Source organism: Parambassis ranga, chromosome 16 (assembly GCF_900634625.1).
Source record: "Parambassis ranga chromosome 16, fParRan2.1, whole genome shotgun sequence".
Classification (NCBI taxonomy): Eukaryota; Metazoa; Chordata; class Actinopteri; family Ambassidae; genus Parambassis; species Parambassis ranga.
In genome coordinates this window covers 20,146,460-20,170,368 of record NC_041036.1, presented here as the reverse complement: position 1 = coordinate 20,170,368, position 23,909 = coordinate 20,146,460, and the positions used below count along the sequence as shown (strand labels likewise).

The 23,909-nt window shown below is 42.4% G+C and overlaps 1 protein-coding gene across 3 annotated transcripts in view; it reads right to left on the bottom strand.

Moving 5' to 3' along the window:
* Positions 1–23,151, bottom strand: part of sema6cb (semaphorin 6Cb) — a 132,009-nt gene extending 108,858 nt beyond the window's left edge. For all 3 annotated transcript variants that reach the window (XM_028424685.1, XM_028424686.1, XM_028424687.1), the window contains exons 1-2: positions 22,951–23,151; positions 6,805–6,890 (exon numbers count right to left, since the gene is read on the bottom strand). The gene's annotated coding sequence lies outside the window, so the exon portion shown is untranslated. The remainder of the gene's footprint in view (positions 1–6,804; positions 6,891–22,950) is intronic.
* Between the last annotated feature and the right edge of the window lie 758 nt (positions 23,152–23,909).

Genomic DNA, 23,909 nt, shown 5'->3' with positions numbered 1-23,909 from the left:
CTAGAAACGGAAACTGGTGAGACAGCGTTCAGCCTCTGGATCCCACAACTGGGCAAGAAATCGGACACTGAGTGGAGGTGTGAGGCCCGCTGAGAAGGGATGAATGAAGATGAACTAATTTCACAACCACCAATACATACTGCATGCAGAGGTATGGAATGATCAATATTATTGAAAATGGTGAAGGATCTGGGGACAGAGGGAGATTTAGTGATACTGTCCACCTGTGTCGACTACCATAGACAAGTCATCTATCATAGGTCAGTCAGATGTAGTTACAGCCAGAGAGGGGCTATGATTAAGGGCCATGATTAAGGGCCACTTAATTCAAGCCAGACTAGTGCAGAGAAAAAGGCACAGAGGTAACTGCATTTATTAAAGCAGAGCAGAAATGAAAAATTTTTATTTATTGGTTCACATGGAAATAACCATCGAGTTTTACTGGGGGTAAAAAGGCCCCAGAGGCTCAAACGGAATGCTCTCATGTCAGTTAAAGGTGACTTGCATGTTTTACAATAGCACTGCAGATCTCTATGATATGGGGGACGAAGAAAAGCCATTTAAATTCTGCACAGCTCATCATGTGATCACAGAGATGAAACACAGCCTAGACTGTGGGAGAGTGATTCCCTCAATAATCACAATATTTACATGGTTCAGGTGCAGAAGCATAAAGAAGACCTGCAGCACCTGCATGGCCATCATCATCATTATAAAGCATACAGCCCTTATTTTTGTATCTGACAGGATTTTCTAAGTCAAGAAAGTTGCAAATTATAATACAAATATCAAACAATTGAACTACTGTAAAAATGCACAAAAGTTGAACAAGTCACATTTAACCAACAATCCTACATGTCAATTCTCACAAAAACATTGGCCATATTGGCATTGATCATGTATATTCTATGGTGCTCTATGAAAGGTCTCACCACACTGTAAATACATGATGAGCCGCCTGGCATGACAGACGAGATGGTGGATCTTCACCTTTCTATAACACTAAATCTTTTACGTTCAAATGTGGATGTAGCTGGAATAGGATTCATAAAGCCACCTGTGTAAGAATCTAAAGATGAATGAATCATCAAAATAATTGCTGGTGTGGCACACTGAAGTCTCACCCCTGTGCTGCTGTATGTGTAGCTAATGTGTTGACGTGTCTCAAAAGTGGCAGATGAATTGCTGCAATTGTAATAAATGCAACAATCAGCAAACAAAGTGACTTCTTAAAGCCAGAGGGCATCCATTTAACCATCCTCATTTGTCAGTGGCCATCACCTCAATAAATAAGCTCTGTTATACCAAAGACGAGCACATTTGCATTCTAGTAAACAGCCTGCAATTACCTGTTTAGATGGCATACATTGGCAATTAATACACCAATCTTCCTTAATGTCCCACCTCGGGAATTTGTAAACATCAATTATAAGAGAGCCTCTCAGATAAAACGCCTCTTGCTCTGCAGCAGTCGCAGCATGACATTGGCAATAAAAATAAAAATCTGAGTAGAAGCTGATGTGTTGCATCCCCAAATCCACCACTTTCCACCTAATTATTTTCAGGTAGTGGGTGTTAAAAGTCCCTGAAAAAGGTGGGAGGAAAAAAAACGAAACAACCCCGCTCCACTCCTAAGCACGTTCAATAAGATTAATCAGACTGGTCCACCCACATTATCCCAACAGCCTCTGGTCAATAACCACACAGGCCATCAACTGCACCCAGAAACCACTGGCTTTCATGGTCAATAGAGCCAGTCAAGTCAGACAAGTGGATTGAAAGCCTGGACAGGAAAGACTCAATAGTCTGTTGTAGAGCTGCACGTAACTGTTATTGTCATTATTGATGAATCTTTCAGGCATATTATCTATTAATCATTTCATCAATAAATGGCAAGAAAGAACAAACAGAAGTGTCCATTGTGGATTTCTACAATAATAGACATAACCAGTAGAAAAAAAATATGTGGACTGTACTATTTAGAAATTCTATCATTATCAAAGTGACTGCACCTTTTATTTTTCAAGTTTCCCTCTACGTTTAAACAATCACCTCCAGTACTGTGAAGCTGTGATGAAACATCATCTTCATGAGTAGTATAAGGCAGATCTACGCTCACAGAGATTCTTTTACAACTTTTTGTATACATGCCGTGGGTCAGTGCCTGATGAATGGATAGAAAACTTTTCTGCTATGGTTCAGAACAAAGTAAACAAACTGCAGGTCGCTAACACCCTGAGCACACTGATAAAATCTAAAATCCATTTTAAGTAAGCGGTACTAATGACATAAGATGGATAGAATAAGATAAAACTCCACTGCAGCTGCTGCTAAAGAAGCCATAGTTAATGACATAATCCTCCTTGTTGAGCTGAAGCTAACTAACCTTTACGAAGGGTTAGCTCGGGGTGAAGCTTTAAATGACATATTGACGCCTCACGCTCACAGGATCGAGTGTGTGTGTGTGCGCATCAGGGCGTGACTGACTCACCGTATATTGACTGCACACTTCCTGAACATCAAGACGGGGAAAACATGTCAAAACCCCCCAAACCTCCCGGTGTCTAGTTAATGTGTCATATATGCAGATTTATCAGGTGAATAAAGGAGACATTTGCAATCACGCCTCATGGTAATCAAGGAGCTAAAGGAGCAAATTATTTGATTTATTATAGAAATGAAGACAACTTAACAGCTACATTTAAGTATTCAGAGGATTCAAATGCAGAGAACAATGTACAATTTAGGCAAAAAACAAAACCAAAAAAAAGCATACAGTGCAGACTACTCACTGAGAAACCTGCAAACAATAAATGTAAATGTCATGCCCAAGCAGTTTCTGAGAGCTTCTCCATTCCTGTCACATTTTTAGTCACTGTGCGATCGCACAGAAAACCTTGCGTGGACCAACAACACCAACATGCTGGTAAAAAAGGCGCAGCAGCGTTTATACTTCCTGAGAACACTCAAGAAGGTGAACCTATCCCAATACCTGCTTGTGCCCTATTACCACAGAACCATTGAGAGTGTCCTGACCCATGTCATCCTGGTGTGGTATGGGAGCTGCTCTGCAGAGAGTCATTAAGACTGCAGGAAAAATAAGAAACTCGCAGCTCCCAGCATTGGATGACATCTTCAACTCCTGCTGCCTGAAGAAAACCCTTCCTCAAGGACACCTCGCACCCCGCACACCATCTCTTCCAACTGTTGCCCTCTGGTAAACACTACAGGTCCATCAGAACACATATGACCCTCATAACCATAACCATACTGAACACTGACTTGAAAGCCCGCCCTACTACTTTGAATTACATGTTCACACAGTGTGTAGGTGTGTGTGGGTGTGTGTGGGTGTGTGTGGGTGTGTGTGGGTGTGTGCATATGTTTGTGGGAATGGACATGAGTGTTAATTGACAATAAAAGTCTTTTAATTTTTGAATCTTGAATCCATTCAGTCAAAAAAGTCTCCTGTGACACCACTCATTTTTTACTGTCAGGAATGCCAAAGGAAAAAGCTGAGGTGAACCCCTCGCCATTTTTTGCTTGCGGTGGACCTAATTTTCTCCCACCTCTTGAAGTCCCTGTATCCCCTGTAACTTTGAAGTCTAGCCAGCTTTGAAAAAGCCTGCAATCTCTCTGCCATGACCAGGCAGCGGATTAGCCAAGCCCTGCAGGACCAAGTGGAAAGAGGACGAAAGAGGGCTGGAGGAGGAGTAGCGCCATTTTCCAAAAGGGCCATGTATGTGCGAGCAGCTCTCCCTCTGGCCAGAGCTGTGGGGGATTAACAAGCTACTAAGGAAGAAGAGAACAGACCTCCAGCCCCTTTTTCATGAGTTCCACAGAAACCAATTTGCAGCCGAGAACTGGGGGAGGCCGCTAATTCTCCCCATAACCGCCTCCTGCTTCAACTCAAAATCTTTGTTGTGTCACTCACAAAATCTGCTTTTGTGAGCTGGCAAACATTTTCAGAATACCCAAGTCAAGGAAGCATGCATCTACAAAGGATTCAATTATTGATATGGGAACTTCAGTGACGCAAAAGTAACATTTCAGTGTTCACAGAGCTGAGGGAAAATAAGCAGTTAAGCTTCTAATCTCCCCATCAGATTCGATACAATCAGTCACGGGGGAAGTCACCCTGGAAAGTTTGTTTTCCCTTGTGAGCCAAAACAAGAGAGATTATTTCTCTTTCATCCATTCTGAGCCCCAATATTTGTCTACACTTTGGGCTGTAAATATTTGATAAATGCTCTGATCTCTGAGTCATGCAACCAAAATACCACACATAAGTCGCTGTGTATAGACAGCAGACTGCAAGGTTATTAGTTTAATTTGTCACTTCTGAACCATATTTACAATAACAGTAGCATACACCTCCATGTGCCTGCACATTTTTTAAAAAAGGCACACATGTTTTACATCACATGGTAGAGTGCCGTTAGGACCCCAAACTGATTTTTTTTCTTCCACATACTTAATAGTGTAGTGCTGGACTCAAGACATTCAGGGTTAATTATACGAGCAGAAAGCAGCGTGGAGGAAGAGGCAGCCACAGCTCAGAGTCATGCAGAGAGTGGTGCAGAACTGCCTGGTACCAGACACAGACAGATGGTGGAGTTGGTGCAGTTCCTTGTAGTTGCGCAAACATTTGTAATGTTACACTAAAGATTTGGACCACACAAAGACAGAAGAGTGCCAGAGATGTTATACGATAAGACCATCTTTTCAGACAGGGAGAAAAGAAGGTTTCTCCTACAAAGAGAGAGTGGGAGGGTTCTAGAAGGCTGTCTGCTGTGGCGCTCTATTGAACATGGTACTGACATCTCATTAAATTGGTAAAAAAAAATAAAATAAAATAAAAAATCTACAGCATCTTGGGATACAGTGCACCAGCACCAACAATAAATAACAGCAACTTAGCTTAAAAGTGAAAAGAAGAAACAATGGGCCTTGATTGAAAAGAAAAGGCAGATCTATACAATGTTGCGTCCCCATCAGCACTTTTCAAGTAATGGGGCCTTTTGTCTTATCTGTGACTGAAGGGAGCTTGAGGACTCCGGCCTTCATCCCTTTGTTGTTACAGAGTCTCTTGTGGAAATGGAGGATTGGCCCATAGGCGTGGGTGTGTGAGGAAGAGCTCGGCGGCAATGCAAGCACATCAGACTTGAGCGGTCTTAATAAAGCCTCCCTTCTATCCACCCCAGAGATCTCCTCACCCCAATTATACGCCTGACACCTCTACCCTCTGCCATCTCCTCTTATTTCTCACAGCACCCCCCCCCCCATCCCCGGCTCACCATCCTAGTTCCAAGCTCTGATCATGGTTCTTCCTTTTGCTGTGTTCAAAGCCCCTGGAGGCCTGCACAATATCAGGCTGCTGGTGGCGTTTGCTTCACAGTATGCTGCCTGAATTTCACCCAGACTCCATCGCTTCTATTGACAAAAGATCAGGGCTGTTCTGTGTAAACATGGCTCTAACAAAGCAGTCAGTTTAGACAAGTCAGTTTGGGTTCATATGAGATCCCCAAATATTTAGCGCGTACCAGAATGTGGATGCTGACATCTGATAGTTACCAGTTCTTTCTGCATGGAGAGCCAAGAATAACACAATGAAGCACATTCGCTTGATGTTTATATTCGGCTAGTTTCTAGAACGAATAACACAAAAGGTAAACTATGGCACAGAGCTCAGACAGCCTGTTGTGCTTTGGCTAGGTTACACAGACTTCAATGATCTCCTTGCAACATCAGTTCTCAAACTGTGCAGGTTACAAGAAGCCTTTTCCAATTAATAGCTTTACAAGCCAGTGAATCTCTTGTTTGTCTTGTCTTGTTACGTGCCACGGATCACTGGGACGGGGCAAATTAAAATGTTCTTAAAAAAAAAAAACTTGTGATGAGGTACATCCTAAAGAAATGAGCTGTTTTCAACAAGTCAAACAACTGAACATCTCAACAGAAGCCACACAGGACTGACGCTCCAGCTGCATTGTCTAACGCCGCTTGTGTTTTTTGAGACGTTTTTGCTGCTTTTACCTTCCGATGCTTTCAAGGTCACAGCAGGCCTGCATCTGGCCGGCCATCTGTCTCTGGCCGTCCCATGAGGCGTCCTGTCATCAGCGCTCCTTGGCCCTGTCCTCTACTGTCCACATTCACCCACACTGGGTAAATGGTCGCCAGACACAGTAGCTTCTGAGTGATTCTACAAGTTTCTGATGTAGTTTTTGTCCAAAAGCTCACAAAAAACTGTTATCCTTAATAATTATGTGCCAGATTTGAATTTAGTGACAATATTGTCAACAAGTGTTTGTTTTATTCTTTTGAAGACAGTAAGGTACACTAACTAATCATCATGTTTTTAACCCTCAGAGGTTCTTCAGTGTAGTGGTTTTAGCTGTCAAAATCTGTCAGGGACTCATTTTTTCTGCATTTAGGGAATGCAGAGCTTATTGCAGTGTATATATAAGCATTATATCCAGTTATTTAACCAAGTCAGCCTTAGTTTGAGGAAAGGTGCTCATAAAAGTCAGCCAAATACTAAGCAGTAAATTCCTGGCCTCTCATTAAATTAAGTATATAAGTTATTGTATACTCAACCACCTTACTTTACAATGTTGCAGTTGCTGCATTTTCAGACATTAATGAAGCGGTCTCTGTAGATGTCTCGTAAAAGCAGGCTTCCCTCTGTCACATCATACACAGTTCAATCTACACACTGCATTTGAAAGACCACAGACTCCAGGCCTCGCTGCCTTAACTTTAACTTTCACAGGATCTATTTTAGAAAGAAACCACATTCCTTACCTTCTCTTTCAAACAGTCTGCTGACTGCAGCGATCCGCCGAGCGGCAGGTAAGTATAGCAGACTTCAACAGCAGCCGTCAGTGAGTCTGTGAACAAAATAAAAAGGAAAAAAAATGAGAGATAACTCTTACAGACACAATGCAGGACAGCTTACAGTGATGCAAGCTAAGCAACTCTGAACAGACATGTTGTATTTTCCATCAAAGACCTTGAAAACTGCAACGTATGAATAACAATGAGTATTAATGCTGGATATAGGATTCACTTTCATCAGGAAAATGCCAAAATGTGACATGGAAATATGAAAAAAAAACCTTGCTTTGAACTCAGGGGTAAAAAGTTGGATGTGCTGCATTTGTGACAACAGGTTGCTTTGCTATAAGTGAACAAAATCTTTTGACAAATCCCAGAGCTCAAAGTAGCCCAATCTGATGATGGCATCACAGCTCACAGTCTGCTCTGGCAATCTGCTCCAAGGAAAAAACGTCTAAGCCATGCCAAAATGCAAAATGCAAAAAAACAAACAAAAAAGGCATCTTTTAAAAAAGGTACATTTTTGACTAACTGACCATTTCACTGAGGTCGACAAGTAATTTCCTCTGCTGTTAAAGAGCATATAGCAAACGCAACTAATTACTGACTCCATAGAGCCACTGCTGATTAGTTTCCAACTGAACATTAAGCATAGAAAGGCGATCAAGGGTTCAATCTCATGCATGGTGACAGACTCAAATTGCAAAAGAAATCTCAATAAACAGCATTCATTATAATATTAGAAGTTAATTAATGTGGTCATTGTTTGACAGAAAAGCTTCCAATTAGAAGCTTTATTCACAGCCGAATATGAAGATAGCCATCATAATCTCAAAGCTTTTTGAAGATACTGTGATGTTTGATGGCCTGCTTGGATCCTCACCTGCACAGAATAATTTCGATAAATAAAACTGATATAGGTTTTGACCTCAAACCCAGCACATCTCAGCAGAGCAGTAGAAGACTCTGCAAAGGCAGCATCCTCTGGATTAGTTAGCTCTCCAGCTGGCAGCCACATGCTGATGATGGTTCAGTTAAGGTTAAGGCAGAGCCTGCTTGCCAGCTTATTTTTCTTCTCCATGCTCAAGTTCTTCTTGGTTTGGCAAAAGACCACAAATCCCATATAAAAACTGCAATAAGTATCATTTACAGCAAATCTCAGGTAGTGCGATACCATTAGGCATGTAGTCATTATTTTTTTGCAGAGTTATCGAGTGAAATGTTGATCGACAATGGTCTGTGTTCGTTTGTGGGAAAAAACACGGAACATCAAAAGGCAGATAAGGCCTCACAGAAAACAAATTCCAGTGCCGGCACAACAAAGATTCCAGACTATCTCTGAGGCACTTTACGTTCCCAGACTACAAATTGCCCTTAAACGCAACTAGACGATTTTAATAGGGTGCCTTGTAAGAGAACTAAGAAGGGCTGTAGATCAGGCCCGCTGCACGAATCAGGCCAACTTGTCCGCCTTCATCTCTTTTGCCATTTAGAAGGCATGGAACAGGGGGGTGGCTAAATTCTTAGCAATTCTTGGAAAAGCCAGATTTCACATACATTAAAATTATAACACAGCCCAAATTATATTTTGCATTATGGAAAGGGAAAAAAAAGACTCCCTCATTAAACTACCAGACAGTCCTGTGCAGGAAAAATTAACAGTATCCTGCAGCATGCAATTGAACAATTTACTAAAACTAAAGAAGTAATCACATCGATGCTCAACTGCAAGACTAGATGTTTGCTTCACTTGTTTGCTTGATTGGGTTAACTCAAGCTCATGGTCTTCACAATCTGGGAACTCCTGGACCCTGCAGTTGTGAAAAGTCTTCTCAGAAGTTCAGACAGTAACTGAAGAGGACACTACAACCTCTCTGCTAATGTCAGCTCAGATTTACAAAGCACAAACACACAGCATACGTTCAGAGGAATTTGGGCGGGGAATGATTAACCTTGTGTCAAGCAGCACTTTATAATGACTATTTGGACATACTATAAGCACCAGTTTGGTAGGGTTTGCATGGCAAATAGAGGGCAAGGAGAACTGGCCCATTTAAAAAAAAGTCTTAAAATATACTCCCCCACTTTGTTGATATAGCATTTATTTTGTGCTCATTGTAGTCACTTATCATTGCAGATCAAAACGTCAGGGTACACAGTCTGGGCTGAGGATCACAAAAACTCCAAACTACTTCAACACAGGTAAAAAAAGAAAATAGCTCTCATTCCTTCTTTTTTCAATTTTAACGCAATGGCAACTGGAATATTATTCAATTCTCTTGATCATAGCTAATAATATATAATGTTTTTGTTGTATCTGATGTTGAAAAACAAAACACTGAACTTTTTTAATCTAATGATCAGACATCCATGACTTAAATCAGTCTGCAATCAAAGCAAACAAACGTCTCAAAGCTCTGCCTTCTTTTCTGGCTTAAGAACAAACTATATCATAAATCTGCAGGGGGCATGATCCAAAATAAATCACAATACACTTTCAAGGCTTTGCTTTTGATCAACAATTTGTTCAACCAAAGCCATAAAATTGTGGTAATTTTGTTGATTAACTTCCAGTCAATCTGGATCAGATCTCAGTTTAATGACAATACTGTTAAATGTTTGTATGTATTGGGGTTCAGTGAAAGGTCAGAATGAGGTTTCTACATTTGGTGCATTTGGACTGAAGACATTGGCTTCTAATGTCACAGCCAGCCTGATGTGGAAAATCCATGATGAGTTCAGGATGATGAGTTCTGAGATTCAGTCAAAACTGTGACCTTTATTCTTTTTCACTTGAGGAGATGTAGGACCTTTAAATGGCATCATACCATCGCAGATATTCGGTACAGACAATTTTTGTGCAAAAAAGCTCACATAAGGCCACACAAAATTATAAGGGGAAAATGTAAGTATTGAGAGCTTTTGAATTTTGGTGGCTTAAAAGTGGAATAAACCAATTACTTAAAAAAAAAAAAACAATGAATGAATCTGGAGAGAATAACAATGCTGCAAAGGTCAACATGGTAGTGATTGCTTCAACAAGTTTCATTTTATGTTATCAGTCATGCTGCCATCCGGATGGTTTGTCTGCATGCATGCATGCATTTTCCAGCTTCCTCCCACAGCCCAACGACATACAATATGTAAGATCAACCACTGAATCTAAATTGGCCACAGGTGTGAGTATGGTTGCCCGTCTCTCTCTGTCTTCTCACTGGACTGCTGATGTGTCCAAGCTGTACTCTGGACTCAGGTTGCTACAAGCACAATTACAGAATATATATATATATATATATATATATATATATATATATATATATATATATATTTTGTCTGAAGAGTACAGTTACAGCAGTATGGTATAGATGTTAAAACAGATTTCAGTATTGGCTGTCTATCAGATTTTTGTTTTTAGTCTTGTTTTCCGCTCATTTCTGCAGGCCAAGTTCTGATCAACATGATAAGCACAAAGATAAGTCTCTTTCTGCTTGTGTGATGATTGAATTTCACCCTGCATGTGTCTTTGAACTGTGCTAATTGAATGATTGATAAAACTGTGAATGGCCACCATGGCGGTGCATTTCTGAATAACTAATAAATCTAGCAGAGCAACTGTGGAGAGTGTGGCCTCTCCTGTCTTCCACCAAATGGCAAACAGACCACACTCGTGCCCTTTCTACACTCAGCTGTCTATTAAAAGAAAACATGTGGTCTCGTGTCTTGTTTCAGAGAAAGTGAAAACACACACCCGCTGAGGTACACAGTCGAGCAGAGGAGCCGAGCATGTTGTGGCTCACAGTATTATCGGCCTTTTGTACCGCATTCCGTTGCTCTACGTCGCCACATGGGGCAAGGGTAAGTGACTTGACCCCCCTCAGTGCTATCACTACGCAAAGGCCCCCTTCCCTTGACACCCACTCAAGAAAATCAATCAGTATTCTCCTCATGCCATAGGGCTCCTCCCTCTCCCCTTTAACACATGACCTCTGACCCCTGCTGGATTTTACTTTGTGAGCGTGACAGGGATTTGTCTGTGCTGCCAGTGTCTGCTCTGTGTCCAGCGCTAACAAAGTCCTCGTGTTGAGGGGAGGGGCACGGCCTGACCCCGTCTACCTCCGACACAATAAATCCAGCTGAGGAGTTCAAGGTGGCCTGACCTGCATTCGACCCTGTCTCTGGAAACACAGCTACAAGCTCCAGCTGAGGCCCTCTCTCTATGCCCCAAAGCCAGAGGGAGAAACACAGGATGTGCTCAAGATCCGTGAGCAACGCTGGTGTGTAAATCAACACATTTATTCACTCATACTTCACTTCACATCAGAACAGTCGGGAAGCTGCTTTTCACGGGACATGCATGTGGGGGGGGCAGAATTAGCATAGCATAATTACACTGGGGAAAGATGCAGGCTTCTAGGAGCAAGACATAACCAGTAATTTGCCATTGTGTTTCCTATGCAATTGACAGTCGGTCTATGATATTAGAGATAAATGTCGGAATTCAGGCTGTTAGTTTAACTGATGGTGCGTTCAGTATGATAATAACCACGGTCTGCACACAGTGAATCTGATGAGCAGTCCCGCAATAGCTCTTTACCACTTTCCCTCCCCTTTATGGGGTATTATCATGCTAATCTAAAGGAGAGGACGGAAAAAAATACATTTCAGTGAAGGAGATGTATAATAGGAAGTTGGGACCTCTGGAACTGTGAGGAGACAAAAGAGGGTATTTTCACCCAGCCCTGCCTGGGAAGAGCAGGGGTGACAAATGGACACAGACATTGTGCTGGCTGGTTAATTAAAAGAACATAGCCTAATTAAAACGATCTTCCTGGTGAATAGACTGCCTTGATGCACTAACTGACCTGTGTCTCCCGCACATGTTGGACAAAGACCAGTCTGTCTCTTTCTCTTCTTCTACGCATTCAATTTTCACATCAGAGGGGATTTGACAGAACAGTGGCAAATGCCGCAGAGGAGCATGCTGCAGGAGGAGTCCAAGATCACGGCGGGGTCGCCGGTACTTGTTTAAATGACTCAATTCCCATTAGACAGTCAATAATACCTGCACAGGAAATTTGATTGCATTTTTTTTTGCACCAATGTTTGTAAGTAATCTGTAATCTCACAGGTGTTGCAGTCCCATCAACTATAGGATCATATATTCTGTATGGTTTATGTAGAGCAAGTGGCTGATCATGAATATTTTTGATAGTTTTCTTACAAAAATGGCAAAAATCACCTGACATCTTAAATGCCATGTGGCTAGCTTTCAAAAATCGTGCGTTTCCTGTTACTAGAGAGACGATTCATCAATCACCTGCCGAGTGTTGTTCCCAAAAGCTATTTCCTAGTTCAGCCTCCAGGAAACACCAAATCTTTTTAACAAAAAGCTGGTTCTGGTGATTTTTTGCTTCCAAGCAGTGTAACATTATTGACACAACACATTTTTTTGCCTTGCAGGTCTTTCTCTCAGCATGGAGGCTTGTATCTACAGTTTCTGCTGTTGAGATGCAGAAATCTTGCATCACAACAGCCAACTGCTGAGGTGGCATAAGGCGGGTCAGCCATTCTCAACAGGTCTCCAGACTTTTTTTTTTTACTAGGGGGCACAACGGCACCCTACTGAACACTTTAGTGAAGTCAAGCAGAACATTTAGGGGTGTAACCAATGTAACAAGCTTTAGCCATTGTACCGTTAATCATCCGACACCATTGTTAACCGACTCAAACTGACACGCATCCTTCCACAGGACCCTCCCCTTCTCATTCATTAGCTACTTACACCAATTGACATCTATGCTGCTTCCATTCCCTCACTAACATTGGACAGCCACCTGCAGCATCGGACATGCACGAGTGTGGAATTTACTCGCCTACTGCCTGAAATGTATTTAGGTGCACATGCATGAGTAGGTCAGAAATGTGTTTGTTGTGTCTCCTTTGGTTGGTGGATTTGGTCGCAAAATGCGAGCATTTAGTCGCAGTCTGGAGCCCTGCTGAATCAGATTATATTGTGATAAGAAACAACAAATAAAGCAGTGAGTGCTACGACAATAAGTATGGATACCTACATGGATCAATACTACTGTAGGTGAAGTTTTGAATTACTTCGCTGTGTACTCCTGCTTCAGAATTGTTTAAGTATGTGTGTGGCATCCTTGCCTCTGAACTGGACTTCCTGACATTTCATTCCTCTGGTACCTGTAACAGGCCAACACTAATGCAGACTGCCCATGTTTGCTGGAGGGCTACACCGTCAGGCTCAAACATTGCCTGAGAGTCAAAGTATGTGTGTTGCCTCCTCACTCCTTTCAGCCAGTCGCCTGTCATTGAGTTGTGACATTAAAGCAATCATGTGGTGTGGTGGTTGGGATGGGTGCTTTGTTTACACTCAGTTGGCTTTAATGCCGTCAGTCACCAGAAACTGCCCCTCAGGGAGAGACGATGGAGGCAGGGTGGAGAAGAGAGAGAGATCAAACAGGGATTCACTCGCTGGAAAATGGAAGTGGCTTGTGTGACTGAGTAGGAGGTGTTTTGTTGTGTTCGTACGTGTCTCTTGGTGGAAATAAGTTTACACCCTCCGAGTAAATTAATGAACATGTTCACATCACTGCAGGGGCATGCACACACACACACACACACACACACGTCCTAAAATTATCTTTCACAGTTGCTGAGATTGTTCTCGTGTTTGGAGCATCGCAGTTTGACTCTAATCCAATTTAAAAAAAAAAAAACAACAACAAGTCGACCCTTTTAATCTCCAGCAGAAACAGAGTAGCGTAATTTTTAGCAGACAATATTGATAGTATCAGTCATTTTAGACATATTTCTTCAGGTAACACAAGCTTTGCCTTTGATTGTATCATAATTATTTTGTTTACAATAACTCGAATCATCCACATCTTTCCCAACAAGGGTGAACATGTTTTATTTCTAAAATAATTTTTACAGTGCTTCACAGAAAGATGTGGATCCTCAGACACAGAATGAACCAACAAAGAAACAAATGAATAAATGCTAATTCACTGATAAACATGGACAAAATAATAGACTACACTCATTTTCTGAAGTCAATCACAGATGTACCATCATGTTATTTGTCACCTGTGGTGATGAACTAAATATCTCATACGTCAAATGTTCAGTTGCATTGAAGGCACAACAGCCCTGCACAGAACAGGCTCTGGAAAAGTGAAGGAAAGAATCCTTCACTCTTCCTCTGACAACAAGCATGCCCCCTCTCATAGACACAGCTGCAGGGGTGAGTCAACACATGGTTAATAAACTGACACATACACACACTCACTTGGAATGGGAAGAGTTCAGGGCACTGTGGAGAAGGTGGAGGAGGGAGCGGAAGGGGGAGGAGGTGTGTTTTACTCACCCTGGACCGCTGCCCAGTTTGGATTCATATGACACTAACTGAAACCCTCCCACCCCCCGATAAACCCCTGCAACCTCCCCTCCCCAAAGACCCATTTAAAAATAGACTTGATTCAGTGGAAAGAAGCCCGGAGTTCTGAGAAACGGATGAAAATGACCAAACTAAGTGTAGGCGAGCAGACTTATCACACATAATGTCCAAGCCAAGTATGCAGTGCACATATGGTGTCCGCTAAAATACACAAATAATAGCGTGAGAGCTTAAGTCACGATTAAAACTAGCCAACATCCACCTCCAAAAGCTCACGCAGGTAAAACACTTCACACATGCACAGGGATTCAAATCTAAAGAGGAAAAGGCACTGCAGAGTCTAAATTTAACACATTCCAGATTTAAGTATGAGGGTATGTGGAGCGTTGTTTGCAGAAATTCAGCCACAATTCCTATCTGCAAAGCGCAGGGTGCATACATAAGAAATCGGATAAAGAGCCAGAGGCAGAAGGAGAGCTGGGAATCCAATCTGAGCTTCATAAACCATCAATGAACCTTTCACCTAAAATTACGGCTGGCAGAGTTTAACTTTGTCCATTCAGAGTGCGAGCTGTGCAGGAGCTGTGAGGGGACTTGGCCAACTTTTCAAGGAACAAGGTCAAGCGGTTCGGCTATTTATGGAAAGTTTGGAAATTAGATGCAGTTAGGACCCTCATTGAAAGTACACATGTCACATTACACTGCTGGGAGGAGAACCCATTTCATTTTCAAAAGAAGGGGGAAAAAAACTTTTCTGTTGAACACTTAAATAAATTCAAAATGTGAGTACCTGTCAGCTGAGCGTGTGCAGAGTAGCAGTTGGATTTGATGGGACCTTACTGTGTGACGGCTGCCGCTTTGGATGAATAGGACAGAAAAAAAGGCTTATCTTAGGTTTTTAATTTCCTGCTTCATTTCATGTTTCAGGACCATAAAAATCCTCATTTCAAAAAACTGAAATAAGCAACAATGAGACATGATCATAACTTCGAATTACTTCCATAGTAACTTATTAGTGCTCCTCTCCCTCATGCAGTCAGACTAATTGCTTCAGCCAGGATGTGACAAGCCAGACAATTTCTGCCCAGCAGATGATCACAAAAGAACAGAAAAAAAAAAATCAGGATTTTCAATCTCTTAGTTTCACCTTTGTAATGTCAAGCATAAGGTTAGCTGCAGAGGGTTGGTGTGGTGGCCCTGGCCATCACCATTTGGCAGTGTGCGATGCTACCAATATCCATGCTAATAAAAAACAGGCCAAAGGGTGGAGTGTGAGTGGAGAGGGGCCAGGCAGCTAGTGTTCTGATACTGCAAAGGCCTGTCACTCAAATATGCAATGCCTTTAATGAATAAAAAAAAGTGCTTGAGCTCTATTACAGTTTGTGTTACAATTTACACCACACACAGTTGCCATGAATAGAAAAAAATAAGAGCTACAGGGATTGATGCCCTTTATAAGACAGCCTCAAGTGGACAATTTAAGGAACTGCAGTTTTTTCCATGCTGGCTTCATTATTTAACCGTTTGAGTGCTGCTTGTGTTCGGCCAACAACATTTACATTGATTAGTATGACCAGGACGCTTGTCCATTTCTAATGTAGTATTGATGCACTCAATTCCTTGTACTACACGTAACCATCAATTTCAGAATTGATTAACTGTCCAATTGGTTAACCCATGATGGATATTCTGTCCCAAAAACAATACGTTCAGTGTAGTATCACTAGTGAAGGTGGAACTGGTTTCTTTTTAGTGTTTGTACCAGAGGGGAAAAATCCTTTTTTTCCTGTCATAATGTTTTGACATTTTTCTAAACTTCACAATAAATCCAACACTTACAATGCACCATTAATAAATCACTGCAATTCTTGCAGCTCTAGTACTACTATGACCTTCAGTAGATTGCCACAACCTGACTGCTGTTCACTTGCAGACAACTAAGCAGGAGAAAGGCATGCAGCTGACTACACCAACAAATCAACAGTCTGGCAGGGAAGTTTTGTCCAGCTCACTTAGCTGAGTTTAAACAAACTAGTATTAAAAGAAACTGGCCAAAAACAGACATGACAGACTCTCAGGCATCATCCACCAACTTAAATGAAGCCAACCTGATATTTTATTTTTTTATCATATCTTCTTTTCTCTCAATTTCATAAATCCACCAGTTGTGAGATTTTAATCAGTGTCACCAAGGACACCATGAGCAGCCAGGACAAACATTCCCATTAAAACAGGATATTTTGAACAGACCCAAATGTTTGTCTTGGATGTGCTCTAATTCAATGCGACACAGTATCAGTGACAACTTCTTGTGCTGAAAACAAGACAAAGTTTCTTGCTGAGAGTGTGCACCACATCCAGGAAAGGTGCTGAGAGACACTGGGGGTCTAGTAGGTCTTTCCAGGGAAATAACCTCTGGCACCCAAGATGGATGGTTACATTTCCTCCAGAAACAACAGCCGTTTGTTGGGAGGAAATAGGAGAGTAACTGGGCTGTTAGTACAAGCTGTGATAGCCACTGCAGGCAAAGAAAATAACTCCACTAACAGAAGCGAAAGCTTTACAAATTGAAAATCCCACAACGGACGTTAGGGTGCCGCCCACACTACCTGATTGAGAGCCAATCTTTTGGAAATGAAGCACAGAAATATAACAGCAATGAATATGTAAATTAGAATGAAACATGATGATGCAGTAAAGATAAAATAAATGCTTCTCCAATTAACTCAATTCACTAACGATAAAGAAGGAGAAGAGCATGCTTGGCTCTGACCAATAAAGTGAGACTTACACCACTGCCTGGAATGGTTATTCATAAAAAAAAAAAATCCATGAACACACACATTTACTATTATTGGCAAGTGAGCAAAAACACAAACTGCACGGACACGCAGGTGCATGCTGGTCCTGTCTGCTTAAAGCAGCTAAAAAGCTTAAAAACATACAAAATGCAAATGAAAGTCTTGTATTCCAACACATAATGACAGTGGTCCAACTGCACCAAAGAAAATAACACACCAAATACCTAGAATTATTTAAACACTTTAAGTTCCTGCAAAATCAGAGCTTACAAGAAAAATCTATCTATCTGATCTGAATAGCTGTATATGAGTCCATTATCTCAGTCTCTCCGTGGGAGGGTTTGAAGTATATAATGACATTGCCAGAGCTTTTCTAACTGGGAAAAAAATCCTTGCCGAGTGTGTGATTTTCTTCTATATGTTTACTTGGTCATGTGGCCGCGTTTTCAGGTACTTGAGTAAATTGCTGGTTCTCTCTCTCTCTTACAATCTGCCAGTATTTACATTGAGGTTTTCTTCTGCGTTGTGTAGTTTCAGTGCACATTCTACACAGTACTTTTTGTGCCAGATCATTCTCCATCTTCACCCCAACCCCAGCTGTCAGACTTCCAACATCTGAGTCATTATCTCTGTCCGACTTGGCGAGTAAACATCTGGTTAGAATGAGTGCTGACAAAGAGTGCAAGCACTCGCTCAGTGATGGGCTGTTTATACTATGTTCAGGGTTAGCTGTTAGGCATCACTCTGTTTTCTCTGCGTTAAACGCCACCGTCTTTCCGGAGGCGTAATAAACCTAACAAACAAAGCAGGTCACTGGGAAGATTCAAGAAGTCTCCTCATGCAAGTTTGCTGCTGCAGAAATTACAAATATCAGGTTTAACTTTACAAAATACAAATTCTTTGACGCTGCAGGTAAAAGGCATTGGTGGGACTACCAGGTAGCAAGAACAAACACACAGAGCCGCCTTGTGTTGAGAAAAAGTCCTCAGCAATCTGTGTCATAGAGCATTAGCTATAGTACTTCTACTACCTGAGTTTGTCATCTACCAGTGTGGTCTGTGTTTAACCTCATTCTGATGCCTGTGAATGGCTGCTTGTGTAGAGGTGAAAAAAACAAAGAACAAGTCCAATGCATTATCGCTGTTGAAGTTTTAATGCCTCACTTCTCTATAAAATTAAGACAAGATTTAACAAGAGCTCTGTCTTTTCAGCAGCAATGTGCTATATGTAACCCAGTGACTACTGACAAAAACCTCATACAACCCCACTTCTAGGAATCTATAGGTTTAAAAAAAAAAAAAAAAAAAAAAAAACTTTGCTCAACTTCCACAGTAGTCTCTAATTTCCCTGCTCTCTGCAAGGAGAACAGAAAACTGGGAAGTCTAATTTGCTCCATGTTAAGCCTGACTGACTAATCAATGATGCTGGAGGTCTGCCCACATTATGAAGTGATTAAGAGATCATTTAGAGCAACAAACCACTGCACTTTTACCATCCCCCAGCCCACCCAACTAAGAGTACAACAATCAATAGCTGGTATGTATGGCCAGAGGCTATTTACAGATACACTTGTTTCCTTATTTCAGCCACTTCCTACCATTAAAAACAGACCGGAAGAGAATGGTGGCAGAATTAGAGGCGAGGTTGTCTTTCTGCAAGTCTCTGTAGGGATGTCTGTGTTATGTTATTCGCTGGGGAGTACTACCGAGTTATAGGATTTTTAAAATAAACTGGATTACGAGGGATGCCAGTGAAGGGATGTGGTGGAAGGTCTTGGTGCTTAGTCATTGGCTAATAACGCTTTAAATCATGCAAATCCATACACACATGAAGCTGCTTTAGCTGCCTCCCTTACCAACAATGATACACGGTTCATTTTTATTTTTGGCTGGGGTGGGTGATTCATTTTCTTTCCTTTCGACAGAGATCTTTCTCGTTGTGGATGCAGCTTTCATGCTGCCCTGTGGGTATCAGCCCCTTGTTGCACAAAGCAGGGTGTGTGTGTGTGTCTATGCTGTATGAGAGATGATGTATGCATCATCCAAAGTGTAACCTACCCGCCCTAAAGGGGTGAGGAAGACAAGCGTCACTGTAACTGCAGCACCTTTAAAACAAAACCACAAAGAAAACTCACAAACCTCAGTGCATGACTTGAAAATGAAAATTAAACAAAGGGGAATAAAATCTTTAAAACACATACAGCTGTGGAGGTTAAGATTCTTAACAAAGATTCTTTCATGGGCCGTAAGACGCTAAAAATATAAATCTGCTGACATTGTGAGCTGCAGGTTATATTTCCCCCTGTCTAATTGCTGGACTCCATCCACTGTGCTTCATGAAGCGTAACCAGACAGTCATCTAGTGTTCCTGCTGCGCTGCTTGTGGCCGTAGTGGGTTGGCAAGTGGAGCCCAAGTCTATGTTCGACAAAGGGTTAATGTTTCTGAAGAACAGCTCGACAAAACCACAGGAAGACAGCGAGTCTGGATGGACGGGCTGAGGCCTGTCACTTGTCCAGTTTGTGGTCTGCCGCCTCCTGCCATCTTTTTCTTCTTCCCTCTAGCCTTTCACTGAACTCTAAGGCTTTCCTCCCAAAATTTACACACTCATCAGCTTGGCTATAATTTCCAATCCAGCACTAACCACACCAGGGCCACAGGAGGGATGCAACTGCACGCCTGTTTTCGGAATCAAAAGAAATTCCAAGTCTGCCAAGGATTCAGATCTAATAGTTGATGATTGGACCAGTGGGAGAAAAAGCTGCATTCACCTTTACTTTCAGCAGCAGCAACAATACGGGAAACAGATGCAACGGAAATAGGCAGCATTTATTATGTCTGTGCCACAGGCAATCTGTAATTAAACTTTAAAAAACTGTAAGCCAATAAACCTGACAGATACAGTGAACTGAATCAGCAAAAACTTCTCTCAGGCACAATAAAGTTCTTTCTGCTCAGTTGGAGGAGCAGCTGAAAAGCTATGTTTAGTCGGAGCAGTGATGGAGGACCCACTTGCCATGCTGCAGAATGTGCGACGCTGATCCGGCTGCTGCTCCTAACCTGTGCATTTGTAACGCTTGATGCAACATGGTAATGTGATTTCCTAACAGCTCTGGCCAAACGAGGCCAGACCTGGAGGCCAAGGCCCGGTGGTCTCAGCAGATAGCCTGGACCGGCCTGTGCTGTGTCAGCCCTGGATTATGGATGACGGGGAGCCTGCAGGGCTGACAGGTAATAATTCACTCCCCAGGGGTCCTGCACCCTTCTCTGGACACAATACATCCAGGAAGGAAAGGGTAGGTTTTAGGGGTGGGGGGGTTTTGAGGGTGACGGGACACAGCCTTGGAGCTCACATCCTCAGAATCCACCCTCTTTCCTTGTTTTCCCCACCATGCCCTTCAAGGAGCAAGGCTTGCATTGGCTGCAGTTGCCACGGGTAACCGGCCATTATCAAAATGAAATATGAGGTGCCACAGACCAGTGCCTCTCTCAGGTGCAGGGCCAAACAAAGCCCCATATGTTTCGGATGAAGAGCAGAGATTAACTGTTGCTTTCTGAAGCACGGCCCTGCACCGACTCATTCTTTAGACAGCCGCAGTTGCACATGTGCTTGAGGTTTGAGACACTTCAAATCACAGTTGTTGAGGTGTCACAACAATATTCCAAAATATACTATCCTACGCTTGCAAGTTGTACTGAACTGGAAATAGAGAGGAGATGAGCATAAGCGCTGCAATTCAGCAACTTCAAGTCCGCCTGCAGATTATTGTCAACTTTTTTCATCTGTAATTCAGCTTTTGTTCCCACTCTGACCACCCCGTACTGCACATTAACTGTGTATGCCTGAGTATTATATATTCGCTATGTTCGAATATTGAGCACTTTATCTTGATGAAAATGGAAATAGGTTTGCTGAATGCCCCCCCAAGGGCCACAGTCCTCAGCCCCTGGTTAGGAGCCTATTTCAACCATCATTACCCTGAGGACCATTAGGAAGATGCCATCTGCACACACAGGGCCCCTCCACCGGGGCCTCTTGTCATTTCAAACTAAAAGCAAGTGCTGAAATGGAAATCGGAAATAAAATTACACACTGGGCTAAATGCACCATTAACCATGCTAACTGAGCAATGGACCTATCAGGCCCTGAAAATGAGAGCTGGACGAAGAGTAGGCAATTTTCAGCGGTGACGAGAAAATGAATGCACTGCTGTCTCACTCACATTTACGACTCCAACTCAGCCGTCAGCAGAATGTGACTTTCCTAATGTGTTAAAGAGGAGAGGGGAAAAAAAACAAAGTACAGTTGGCTGATTGTAAGTGTGGGTGACCGCCACAAACGAGGGTTGAGTGTAGATTCATATGCACAGTATACGGTATGTACAGCACCAGAAGCACCGGGCAGGCTGCACAGGGGCATCGCAGCATCCTACACGGCGGCGGCAGCACCTCTCTCTCTTTGTTACATGTCACATAGAATAACCTGAAACCACACTGTAATGTCCTCTGAGCAGCAGAGTGCCAAGTCACTGTACAACTGCGGTAGGAAACCGCAAGCCATTAGTGGCCCTCCTCATCCAATGATATCACTGCAGCAGCTGAGAGGAGCTGGGGGACAAAGCAAAACCAAAGTAAATCACAAGATCCGACCACACTGTCTCCACTTAAACATCTGACTGCTCCAAGGAAGGAGTGCATGACGTGTCTGCCTCCCAACAGCCAAAACAAAAAGGCACACTCTGATTAAGCAGATGTTGCCTCTGCTGTTCAATTAAGGCAATGTAACCCCTTCAAAAGAGCACACATTTGGAAAGATTGCCTCCTAAAGTTTTGCAGAACGAAGAAGGAGGGAGGAGGAAGAGGAGGAGGAGTGAGGGCACGTACAACATTACCTTGCAAAAGGCCAAAAATCGACAAAAGTAGTAATAGTGGTGTAGTCTGTCTGTGTTTATGCATAGGGGAGATTTATTTATTGTTGAAATGCTCTTAGCCTCAACTGAAACTGAACACCCACCGAGAGAGATGAGATGGCTAATGCACAACAGGCTGAGACAAATCATAGTCCCAGTTCTGCAGGGGGAAGGCTCCAGATCAGCCCCGAGCATCTATTTCAACATAAATAACCACTAGCTCGCTTCTCATGGGAGGAAGAAAAAAAACACACAAAACAAAACACAAAACACGGGTTTTGAATCTCTGTGTGCATCGTAGGCAATACTGGAGTCCAACACAGGCTGTGCAGAGGCAGAAACCTGTTAGAACAATGAGCTCATCGTTTTCCCTGCGAGTTTGGCTTCAAGACAAGACTGATTTAGGAGGTCAAGTCTTTGCAAAGTGAGATCTAATCGAGCTGTTTTCTCTTGCAGAAGCTCACGTTGATTTCCTCACGGTATCCGCTAGTAAATTCTACATCATGTGCTGCCACCCCTTGTAAACAAGTTTAGCCTGTCTGTGCTGGAGAGAAGAAGAAGAAATAAAATCCACCAGGCTATGCAGATTCAATTAGGCAGTCAAAGAGCCGCCTTATCAGCGTTCATGATAAGTTGCTGATGACTCAGTGAAAACATGTTATTTGACAATAATTTGAACAATGTGTCTCAACCTTCGTTTATACAAGCTGCTGCTCTCCGTGCAAAAAAATGCAGTGACTTCGAAACCCAGCCGAGAAAAACAGGCGAGCAGCGGAGCCCAAATTCAACTTATAAAACCACTTCAGGCTCGTAAACCCTGCCGCAAATGTTGATGCGTTTTAAACATATTAGAGAATCTCATGAGACACAACAACCGCACTTCTCTGCTGTAACTTAGAGCATCAGACTCCTAATGAGCAAAGTAAGCACAGCTGCTGCAGCAGCATCGCTAAAGTCTCCGGCCAGCAGGCGAAGCACTTCTTCTTACCTTGTTGTTTGCGTCGTACTTCCACTGTCAAACAACAAAACACGTCGTACTGTTAACGTCGCAGAGAAGAAGCAGCAAAAGACACGAATAGGAAATTGTTTCTTGGGTTTTTCTGCTAGTTTGTTTCGCTGAAAGCTTTAGTATTCCCAGAGCGCCAGCGCAGCGAAAAGGCGCCCCTCACCGCTGCTGTGACAGGACTGGAGCCAGTCACACCGCAATCACAACACTTCGGCAGCCGCCTGGCCACGCCCACGGCGAGCAGTCTGACAGGCGGGCTAACCAATCACAAAGCGACGCCAGAATGACGGCGACTCCATTTGGCCTATAGGTGGAGTTTATGTGGCCTGCGCACAGCCCAGAAAGGCTCACTGTTCTCCCAGATGTTGAATGCCTGAACATCGGGGCCCCTGTACACCCAGCCAGCCAATCAGAGCTCCGGAAAGGGGATTTAAAAACACACTTATTTGACTTTATGGGGGAGTTTTGATTCACCAGTCATATTTGTTTTAAATAAACTGTACTGTACTATAAATAGTATTAAACTTAATGTTTAACAGCAACATATATTTCAGTATCTACTGATATGCAAATGTTGCATTATTGCCAAATGTATAGTGTGACATGGGCTCTCTTTATTATTATAGTAGAGACATTCAGCTATGCCAGGAAATACACTTTGTGGTAAAAATACATAAATAAAAAATAAAGAAATAATAATTTAAAAAATCAATTAATACCTATCACAAGTCTTTTACACTGTTTCCAACTCCCAAAATAATTATTCAAATTACAATCCTATCAAAAAATATAAATAAATAAAAAGCTGCAAATCCTAAATCCCAAATTTCCCTGGGGGACCTTCCCAAAGGGATTAATAAAGTGTATTCTATTCTATTCTAAGAATACATAAGTGGGTGAGGAAAATAAATGTTTCTATACAATATATAAGCCTCTGCAAA